We start from the raw sequence: 11,690 nt of genomic DNA, 5'->3' as shown, positions 1-11,690 counted from the left end.
CTGGCCACAGATATGCGGGTCTGTGCCCCTCCTGGGCACCCTTCTATGGAGGATTCTTCTTCCATTCAGCTGCTTCTCTTCACCGTGTTTCCTTTCTCTCACCCTGCTAAGCTCCCTCCCTTCCTGCTGTACTAGCCCCTGATGGATGTTCCCTTGATGGGCCAATGTTAATTAAGTTGGATGATCTTCCTTGAGCTTGCAAAAATGCAATTAATTCTCTCAGCCCCAGCCAGGGATGGGAGCTCTGTTTGGTTCAGCTGTCCCTCCTGGAAAGAGTGGAGAAATATACTAAGTTCCGGGCCCTGTGTGGCTGCCCTGAGCCCAGTTAGTTCATCCCTGCTGCTCACCAATAGATGCACTCAGCCCCTGGGTCCCATCGCTGTGGAGTATGAATCATGATCCAGGCTGAAGATTCAACTCAAACCTCCAGTGTGTTCCCACAGTCAGGTATCCTGCACTGCTACAAAGCCTTTGTCTTGGAAACCTTTCCTGACTCTGGTCTCTTGGGGCTATCTCTTTCCTGTCTCTGGCACCATAAACAAACTCAGCACAGAGGACTTTGACCTTGTTCTCTCCTCCATGTGCAGCGGTGGTTTTCCACAGGTAAGGCATTGCCTGCTCCTGGAGTATGTGGGTGGTATATCCCTGGCAGGATTTACCAAGAACCATTCTGTCCTGAATCTTCAACATACCCAAGAAATACACCTCCGTCCAACTCTTATCCCATCTCCCAGATATTCAGGGCAGATGTGTTACTGGGAACTGACAAAGTCAAGTGCTACATAAAAAGTAGGAAGAACAATGGGGTGTGAATGAGGAGTACAACTTGTCCTGGAGAGTGAGGCGAAGCCTTCTCAGGACATCAGATAGTCCAATGACATCTCCTTGAAGTGGTAGTTCAGGATCCAACTGGATGAAGGACATGGCATGCACAGAGACCCGAGGCTGGCAAGAGTTCAGTACAGGAGAACATTAAGAAAAGAACCACCCCATGCCCAAGCAGAAAAGAGAACTCGGCAGGAAGGAGATGGGAGAAAGGGGAGGGGAGCATGGGAGGATTCCTAGGAAAATCTAGGAAGTGTGGAAATCATTGTCTCTTCTTGTGTCAAGAAGTACCGGACTGGGGGTTGCAAATTGGTACAACCACTCTGGAAATCAGTCTGGCGGTTCCTCCGAAAACTGGGCACCTCACTTCCAGAAGATCCTGCTATACCACTCCTGGGCATATACCCAGAGGATTCCCCACCATGTAATAAGGATACATGCTCTACTATGTTCATAGCAGCCCTATTTATAATTGCCAGATGCTGGAAAGAACCCAGGTATCCCTCAACAGAAGAGTGAATGCAAAAAATGTGGTATATCTACACAATGGAGTACTATTCAGCCATTAGAAACAATGAATTCATGAAATTCTTAGGCAAATGGATGGAGCTAGAGAACATCATACTAAGTGAGGTAACCCAGACTCAAAAGGTGAATCATGGTATGCACTCACTAATAAGTGGATATTAACCTAGAAAACTGGAATACCCAAAACATAATCCACACATCAAATGAGGTACAAGAAGAAAGGAGGAGTGGCCCCTTGTTCTGGCAAGACTCAGTGAAGCAGTATTCGGCAAAACCAGAACGGGGAAGTGGGAAGGGGTGGGTGAGAGGACAGGGGAAGAGAAGGGGGCTTATGGGACTTTCGGGGAGTGGGGGGCTAGAAAAGGGGAAATCATTTGAAATGTAAATAAATTATATCGAATAAAAACAATTAAAAAAAAAAAGAAGTACCGGACTGGCTGTGCATGCAGAAAGTCCAAATCTGTCCCTCCCTTCCCTCCCTTCACCCCCACACCATCCCCCACAGCTACTGTTCCTCCTAACCCCATGACTTAAGGTGGACTCAGAGTGGATCCTGAACAGGGTCACTCAGCCTGGAGAAGAAAACAGTGTCCTCATAGTGAAAGGAATTTGTTCTAGACCAGGATGGAAACACTGCCTTCTGAGCACAGTGGGGTTTGTTTCATGTTCTGATTTCCCTGATGAGGCAAACAGGGAAGCAGTGTTTAGATTTGTGAGTTTGCATTGTATCACCAGTTCCTTGTGTCTTCATAGGCTGGATAGGTTTGGCATGGAACATGTGAGAGGGTTCCACCCAGACTGGCTTTTAGCCCACTGGTCCCTGGGTCCCCTTGTAGGCTCTCAGGAGCTCAGCATTGACCAGGCATTTACTTGTATTATTTCCTCTGCTGGAAACAATCTTACTCTTCTCCCCATCTCAAGTTTTCTATCATCCCAGTTTGAGTTCCCTGCTTGCTACAGCACCACTACATGGGACCCTTCCCAATGAATTGCGATGGTTTCTTTCCAAATGTTTCTTGCTGTATAACTTCACAAGCTGTTCATGAAGACCTCACATGGTCAGTAACAAAAACTATGTAGATAAAGCTATAGGTTTTCTGGGTCACCTTCTAGGGCAGTCCTAGCCTGTTCCTGAGAGCCATCTACTGGGTGTGGCTTGGCATTTATCATTCATCCACTCAGTTCCTGCATAGCTATGGAAGATCCACGAGTACAAGAACTATCCTCACGTGAAAGCCTCCGAGAGCCCACAAGCTGTATCTACAAGAAAGCAAGCAATGAAAAAAAAAGTGTTGGATGATAAGTGCTATGGACCAGAAAGTGGACAGAAAGCAACTGGGAAGAAATGCTTTCCCAGAGTAGTCAGGATTCCCTTTCCCCAGGGGCATCTCAGCAAAACTTGCCTGGAGCAAGGTCATAGACTGAAACCCAGACCAATGAGTCAAGATGTACAAGGCAAATACAGGCTCTGAAAGTGATGCACAAGACATGTTCCTGGGATATTAAAGACCCTGGGGAAGAGCTGCTGAGAAGATCAGAGAGCCTTATAGATCTGAAAGATGTTGTTTCTGAGATGGGGGGTGGTGATAGAAGGTCAGACAAGAGAAGTTTTTAAGAAATTGAGATCTTTAAGATCTCTGTTCAGGAACTTTCCTCCCTGTACCGATGTCCTCAAGGGTCTTCCCCAGTTTCTTTTCTATTAGTTTCAGAGTATCTGGTTTTATGTGGAGGTCCTTGATCCATTTGGAGTTGAGCTTAGTACAAGGAGATAAGGATAGACCAATTCCCATTCTTCTGCATGCTGACCTCCAGTTGAACCAGCACCATTTGTTAAAAAGGCTATCGTTTAAGATCAAGAATTGACAAGTGGGACCTCATAAAATTACAAAGTTTCTATAAGGCAAAGGACACCATCATAAGGACAAATCAGCAACCAACAAATTGGGAAAATATCTTCACCAACCCTACATCTGACAGAGGGCTACTATCCAATATATACAAAGAACTCAAGAAGTTAGACCCCAGAAAACCAAATAACCCTGTTAAAAATGGGGTACACAGCTAAACAAAGAATCTTCATCTGAAGAACTTCAGATGGCTGAGAAGCATCTTAAAAAATGTTCAACATCATTAGTCATTAGGGAAATGCAAATCAAAACAACCCTGAGATTTCACCTTACACTAGTCAGAATGGCTAAGATTAAAAACTCAGGAGACAGCAGGTGTTGGTGAGGATGTGGAGAAAGAGGAACACTCCTCCACTGCTGGTGGGGTTGCAAATTGGTACAACCACTCTGGAAATCAGTCTGGAGGTTCCTCAGAAAACTGGGCACCTCACTTCCAGAAGATCCTGCTATACCACTCCTGGGCATATACCCAGAGGATTCCCCACCATGTAATAAGGATATATGCTCTACTATGTTCATAGCAGCCCTATTTATAATTGCCAGAAGCTGGAAAGAACCCAGGTATCCCTCAACAGAAGAGTGGATGCAAAAAAATGTGGTATATATACACAATGGAGTACTATTCAGCCATTAGAAACAATGAATTCATGAAATTCTTAGACAAATGGATGGAGCTAGAGAACATCATACTAAGTGAGGTAACCCAGTCTCAAAAGACCAGTCATGGTATGCAGTCACTAATAACTGGATATTAGCCTAGAAAATTGGAATACCCAAAACATAATCCACACATCAAATGATGTCCAAGAAGAACGGAAGAGTGCCCCTGGTTATGGAAAGACTCAGTGTAGCAGTATAGGGCAATACCAGAACAGGAAAGTGGGAAAGGGTGGATAGGGGAATAGGGGGAGGGAAGAGGGCTTATGGGACTTTCGGGGAGTGGGAAGTCAGAAAAGGGGAAATCATTTGAAATGTAAATAAATATATCGAATAAAAAAATATCTCAAATTCACTAACTAATTTAACACACATTTATCCCGAGGATCCAGAAGTCTGGTTTCCTAGGTTCTTGGCAAGGAGTCCCAAACTGGGTTGCTTGGTGGCAGTAGTGGAGGGTGCTGTGTGTATGGGGAGACCCTGCCCTCAGCACTGTTGAGTTCTTCACTGCTGCACATCTCCATTGCCTGAATGGTTGTATCGTCAAACTATCCCATTTGATGATGTGTCTAATCCTCAGAAGGCTTGCTTCTTTGAAGGAAACTGAGGCATGGAGAAGTTGCACAGTGTGCCCGTATCATATAGCTATGCTGACACACTTTGGAGTGTCTGGGGCCAAACTTCAGTGTTCTTTCCTGCCACTTTCTGTATGCCAGTCACTGAAAAATAGGCTTTTGGAATGATCTTCTGGTTGGACACTACATGCCTCTATCCATGTGAGGATGGAAGAGGGAGCCAGTCTCCACCAGCAAGTTACAGATCATTGAGGTCAAGGGCCAGGCAGATGAGCAGAGGAGTATGAAGGGACCGAGGCAGGGTGACACTTATTCTGTGTCTGTGGATGTCAATGAGGAAGCTCCTTCCTGGACAGCTCAGTTCAGATCAAACCCTCAAAGTCAACGAAGGCCACCTTGTCCCCTCCACCTCTCCACAGGGTCCCAGGGAGGATCTGGGTAGCCACTGTAAGAATGTTTGATTCACATAGGATACAAAGCCTTGATCTGACCTCTGTATCATCTGTCCATCTGGATCACCAGTGTGACCTCACACAAATGTAGCCATGCACAAAGCCCAGTGACACAGACATGTACAGAGAATGAGGTATCCCCCACCACTGCTTATAGAAACACATATTTGTGACCTCTGCATATACTGTCTGCATGGCATGCACATGCCCCACAAAGCATAGTACATACATACCATATACATATATGTATATATGATACAGACCACAAATTACAATTTATCCATCATATACAGCTACCATATGTACACACCACAAACATTTACACACATACACAATCTATACACACACACATACCACATATCCCACAAAATAGGGTACACACCAGAGACACACCCCACATATAAACCCCCACAAAACAGCCCATACACTATATGCACACACACATGAACTAAATACACACACACATTTCACATACCACAATACACTGTACATACACCATTTAGTCACAGTGTACCACATACACACATCCCACAAAGCACACAGCACACATACTTCATACACTACATGTTGCACAAAATAGAGTGTATATATATTCATACACATCACATACATTTTCCACCACACCCTGTATCTACCCCCCACAAAACTATATGTATATAATGCACCCACTTCAGATACTCCACAACATTAATTTCACTCTACATCCCATATTGTACCCTCACATTACCCCATGCCCATCCTATACCAGACCTGTACTACACCGACAGTACACATACACACTCTACCTTTGCACCACATATATCACCCTACACACCACACTGAGCCCAGTACATACAGCCCATAGTCACCCTTAACCCCATGCCACAAAGTCAAACATCATGCATGCACTCCCAACAACCCCTATTGCATCCCCACAAACACTCCACACAGCGCTTGTACACATGGCATATACCACACCTGCAAAGTTCCCAGATGTGCTTCACATACATACCCCCACCCCTGTCATATGACCTGCTACATCCCCTGTGAATACTAGAAAACACACACCACACCACACACACCATGCTCCACTCATCCAAAGTGCAAAACATTATAACCTAGTTGCACACCTTTGTAGCATATGCTTCACAGATATCCCCATCCAACACAACCCCACATAGCATCATGTTGTGTGGCTTTCCCTGGGGTAAGCCACCTGCTGGGACAAGGAGGATAGAACAGAGAAACAGTTCCAGCCAAGTCTAACTCGGAGAACCAGTGGGTTTATTGGGGTACAGAAGCAATGCTGAGGAGTGTGGAAGCCACTTTCCTCAACCGGCTCCCTTCCTCCATTGACAGTTAACTGCCTATATCCTTGTGGAGAAATGGGGCCCGCACGTGCCTCCTGTGCAGCCCAGTGCACCTTGTGACAGTTTCCTTGCCCGTCCAGAAAGAATCTTCATGGGCACAATTTCAGTTACAATTTCATGCTCTGATTTCAAGAGAATGGTTTCCACGTCCTGCTTGAATACCACGGTAAAACACCATATACATATACAAAGTAGATACCATAGCCACAAAACCAGTGTACTTCCCTCACAGGACACATACCACACTGTGCACATAGACCACACGACACACAAAATATATACATATATCCTACTGCACACCAAACACACACTGCACACCACACACCCACATATTCCAGACAGTGCACCACCTGCACGGAAGCAAAGAAGCCTGGCTGTTTTTCTGTTAAACCCTGGCTTGTTAATTGGCTTTCTCGCTGCAGGCCTGTTTATCATCTTTCTCCAGAGCTTGGGCACCAAATGAAGATAGATTCCAGGAAGCTTTGAAACGTTCCAAATGCAGAACCCTGAGATCTGCGCACTTTGAAGATCGGAACACATTTTAATTTGCCTCGCAACGCTGGATTACGTTTTAATTATCCCTCATGAATGCTCTGTTCCCTCTGACTTCTGGGAGTGGCACAGCTTGGTGGGAGAGCCGTTGTGCACTCTGCTCACTGTCCTGGCGTGGGATCTGTAGTCCATCTGGACTCATCACCACAGCAGCCTGGGGTAAGGTCCTTTCTGCTGGAAAGTTTTCAGAAAATACAGGAAAAAGAAAATAAAGGCCACACAAAGTTCTCGAAAGTTCTATCCTTTGTCTGTTGGGTGAGTGTATTTTCAATGTGTTAAATCTAAACAGTCCATAAGTGGGTTTACTTATCCATATGACTTTTTCTTGAGTCATTCCTGCTTGAGACACAACCGGAAAGAGGAAGGAACAGACCAGAAAAGGAAGAGGAGAGGGACTGAATGACCCATGGGAAAGCTGAGTCTGCAGACTGGTGGCGGGCAGGCCATTCTACCTAAGGCCCAGGGGAAACTGGAATTTTTTTTATGTGGGAAGGAAGTGGTTAGGGGTTTGGCTGCTCTGTGACGTGTGTGCTTTCACTACTGCCAGGATTCTGGAGCTGTGGCCCCTGCCCACTGAAGTGGTTTGACATGTCCTTGTGCCCTATCTGGGAAAGAAGCTGGCAGTTCTGCTCACCACATCAAGGTGAGGCCCCCCTGGAGTGTCATGCTTCAGGGCTGACTGACAGCTGCCCACAACAAGCTCGAGACAGGAAGGTTTAATATGCCTTTCGTCTTCACATTCTCCTTCGGAAAGAGTGAAATAGCATCTCATCTATGCCCAAGCTTGCCACCTTCACAGGACCAAGCATTCCCCTTACTTCTTCAGTGGGAATAAGCCACGGGTGGAGAAGCTGGGGTCCTAGTCTTCCAGAATATAAGAGGAGAATGTGGCTCTGTCCAAGGCACAGTCCATGGTCCCCAGCCCTCCAACTATCCTCTAACCCTGCAGTACATCTTCACAGCCGCCAGCCAGGCCCAAGGCCAACACCCCCTGGCTATTCGCTTAGCTGGCAGGCTTTCCTGTGTTTGCCTTGTCCTTTGTCAGTCATCTCAATGCTGTAGACAATGGGGCCTGTGAAAGCCCAACTAGGTCACCGTTGTCCCATGGCTCCCCTCTTGCTGAGGAGTACCGAATCCTGGAGTCGTCTGGTTCCTAGGGACACTCTTTGACCACAGCTATCCCTGATCATCCTGTAGCACAACAGCAATGCTGCCCACGTGCCTCTGGCTCTGTCTCCATCAACCTTCACCTCTGCCTTTACTTCTCTCTAGAGCATGCCTGGCCCCTGACCAGAATGTGTGGGCCAGGAAGGCTCTGTTTTGCTTGCTGCTGAGCTGCATAGCTAGCACAGCACCTAGCATACTGTTTGATGTATATCTGTTAGATGAGAAAAACAGTTAGGTCCATGAAGAAGAGATGAAGTCACTAAAGTAATGTATGAGACCTGGTCTGATATGTGATGTCCACTGTACTCCCTGACCTCTCAAGACATCGTCAATAGCTCACCTATCTCTTCACCTGAGCCTGAGTTTTATAGGTTGTGTGCTGCTCTGAGTTTTAAGTCCTGCCATGGAATGATCATAGAGAAGAGAGGCTGCCCTTTGGCTGGGTCACCTTCCCCATTAGACACTGGGGCCACAGACCAGGTCTCTGCAGTCTTCCCCATGGGGACCATATGACCACCACCATTCCAGAGTGCCAATGTGCCAGTTCCAACTTGAGAAGAAAGCAACAGAGACAGGGTATATGTCCTGTTCCTCTTTTCAGCCAAGGGATGGCAAGTCTGCCTAGAGTTTACTGGGACAAACTGTCCTCAGAATGGGGATTGGAGAAATGGAATAACACGTATCCATTGTCCTCGCCACATCCCATACTTCACAGCGCACAGCTTCACGGAAAGCTAGCTTCGGGGAGAAGACAAGACTGCTGTGTACAGTACAGGAAGTAATCTCTCTGTATCCCAGGGGATGACTCCATCTGTTCTTCCTCCCCCGAGGCAGGGCCAGCCTGAGGAGGACAATGGGAGGGAGGATAAATGACCACATTGTAGCTCATTTGATTTTGCATGCGTGGAAGGAACGGCTTGATGCAGGGTGTCAGTGTCTGTCGTGAGCATGTCAGGCGCTGCGTGATGACGTAGCAGGTGCTTTTTGTTCCAGGCAGAGAAAAGGACAGGCAGGCAGCCTTCCAAGGGGTCACAGTAGGGACCAGGTGCTGGAAGCAGGGAGTGTGGGCGGATGCTGAACGGGTCATTTAGTCACAACATGAATATTAATGAATGGATGTGAAACACGCATGGAGCCCAGCCGGGGAGTTCAGCACCATTCAGCTCCTGACTCTTCTTTGCACTGTGATAATAAAAGCTCCATTCGGTTGACGATGGGAACGAACGGCACCAAGATGGCTTGCATTTCCTCTTAATCATCTCCAGGGGAAAAAACAAGAAATGCCCATGTTGCGTTCTTAGCTGCCACAGGCGCTCTGATGAGATGGGATAGCTTCCTTTCCTATTGCTTTGTCCTTTCTGGGTCGAGTCTCTTACATCCAGTCGTTCTCAATACCTGAAGGACAAGCTTTGCCCCTTTGCTCTTGTGTGCCTGCTTTTTGCAGATCCCTGGTCCCCGAAGCTGCTTGGCATTAAAGTTTTCCAGAGCTGGTGATAGGGCCTTTAATCTCACTCTCTCTGTGAATTCACAACTTGGATCTCTTGATATAATTGTGTGGTTGGAAAAATGGAAGGGGAAGAGAGAACGGGTTGGCTTTTCTTTGTTTTAGACAGCCTTCTCCTCAGCCAAATCAACACAAAATGGAAGAAATAGTCTGTTCTGCAAATGAACATTATTGAAACTTCTCATGAATATATAGGGATGTCCCTGTGGCTAGAAGATTAGAAACTGAAAATTTCCCATTTGAGTTTGGGTCTCATACATGCTTGCTTCCCTTTCTTGGTCTTCAGTATGTTGATACCTTCCCGAGAGGTGGGAGCTCCAGCTCCCCAGACTAGTCAGCTTCTAGCCTCCAGGTTCTCTCCACTTACAACTCCGTTTTCTTTGTCTCTTCTTTTCAGAACCCCCACCTTTATTAATAAAATTTTGCTGGACCAAATGGCTCCCCTCCTAATGAGAGCTTGCCTTCCTAACAGGCATGCTCCTTCCTCAGCTGCAGAGACTCTGTACCCAGAGGAAACCAAGTCTTAGACCCTGCGTGAGCTTAGTCCTATTTCCTATTTTGTGGTTTATTTTGGTAGAATCCAGGAGAGCACTTAGCTACTGAGAGACCATCACACACAGACAAACGAGACTAGAATTAGATATATAAGGGAATATGCCCACTGTGACTTCTAAGCTCTCTAGCCCATACCCTACTGGGTGCAGGGCTTTGGGGTTCTGATGTTGTCGGTTAACAGATTATCCTGATTCATGTGTCTTAATTGGATTTGGTAACTACTTATGCTGCATTGTCAATGTAATACCTGTGACATTCAGTCTTCTCCCCTTCTCCATTCCTTTCCCAAAAGCCTTCAGTGTGTGTCTTTATGACTGGTGATAACAAGGCAGGTAGGGACCTGTGTAGAGAGCTGATGGCAGATAGCTGCCCTATTTTGATGAGGCTTGTGACAAGGTATGTGGCACCGAGCTCCTCTTCAAGGGTGACCTTGTTCTGAGTGTCTCCTTGTTCTAAGCATTTCCCATGCCTCTCTAGATTATCCCAGATCCCCTCCATAAACCATGGCATTCATAGGGTTGAGAAAGAAGACTCTGCCTATCTCCACATACACTCCGGCATCCTTCCATAACTGCTGACAAGGGGGATGAGCTTCCCTATGCCTCTTCTTTGGGTCAGATTCCTTTTCTAGGGTACAGGGAGAGCAGTCACGTTTCCTAGGATTTGAGAGCACAAAGATGAGTCCCCACGCTGTAACTTCAGTGTGGCAAGAACATGAGCTCTGTAGCTGGGCTACCCTGGGCTCAGGAAGTAGCCTTCCACTCACCCATCCATCAAAGGTCTCTGAAATGTCCCTCCTTCCATACTGGTCTGCTGCTCATACCCACTCCGGTAAGCATCCAGGAGATTTCAAGGCAGTTATGAACATGAAATGCCCTGTACATGTCAAAGGCCTGGTACAAGGTGGAAGCTTGCAGTCACTTAGCATGGTTACTTTAGGATCATATTTTCTTTTCTGAAGTTGGACAAAGGGATCTGTCCTCACTGGTGATTGTGACATATAATTGGGCTCATGGAATTGACAGGAAGCTTATGAAATTTTAGGCAACATGGTTCTGACTGGTTCTAGTCCATCAGACTCCTGATAAGTGACACTGGATGCTTGACTTTCCCAAGGTGAGTAAGAGCTTGACCTGAACCCAGGAGCCTATAGCCCTTAGAGTATTTCCTGCAGGGGACAGCAGCACTGTGGTGCCACATGGCAACTTATAGCATGTGGTGGCATGTGAGGAGTTTGCCCAAGGGAATCTCTGTGATATAGCTGCTTTTGAATAACATAGGTAATCCTCCCCAAACTCAATGGTTCATTAGGCTGGGTGTGGGTGAAACCTTGCTTGGTCTGTAGTACCCTCTCATCTGATATGAGTTGATGTTCCTTTCTGTCTTCCCAGTCTAGAAGACTCTCAAAGCCATCAATCAAGATTTCCTTGAGCTTTGTTGGCTTCAGAGTAGTAACCGCATACTCTGTTGCCAGTCTCCCTCTATCCCACTTTCTTGGGGTTTCCCCAAGTCCTAAATTCTCTTCTTGGATAACCCCTTTGTATCCTACTGCTATCCTGACGGTGGTGATGATGTCTTCCCCAGATCTATGATTGTTTATTTATGAAGTTCTCACCCTC

The sequence above is a fragment of the Apodemus sylvaticus genome, chromosome 17 (genome assembly GCF_947179515.1).
Source record: "Apodemus sylvaticus chromosome 17, mApoSyl1.1, whole genome shotgun sequence".
In the NCBI taxonomy this organism is placed as follows: Eukaryota; Metazoa; Chordata; class Mammalia; order Rodentia; family Muridae; genus Apodemus; species Apodemus sylvaticus.
Note: the sequence above shows the minus strand (reverse complement) of the source record.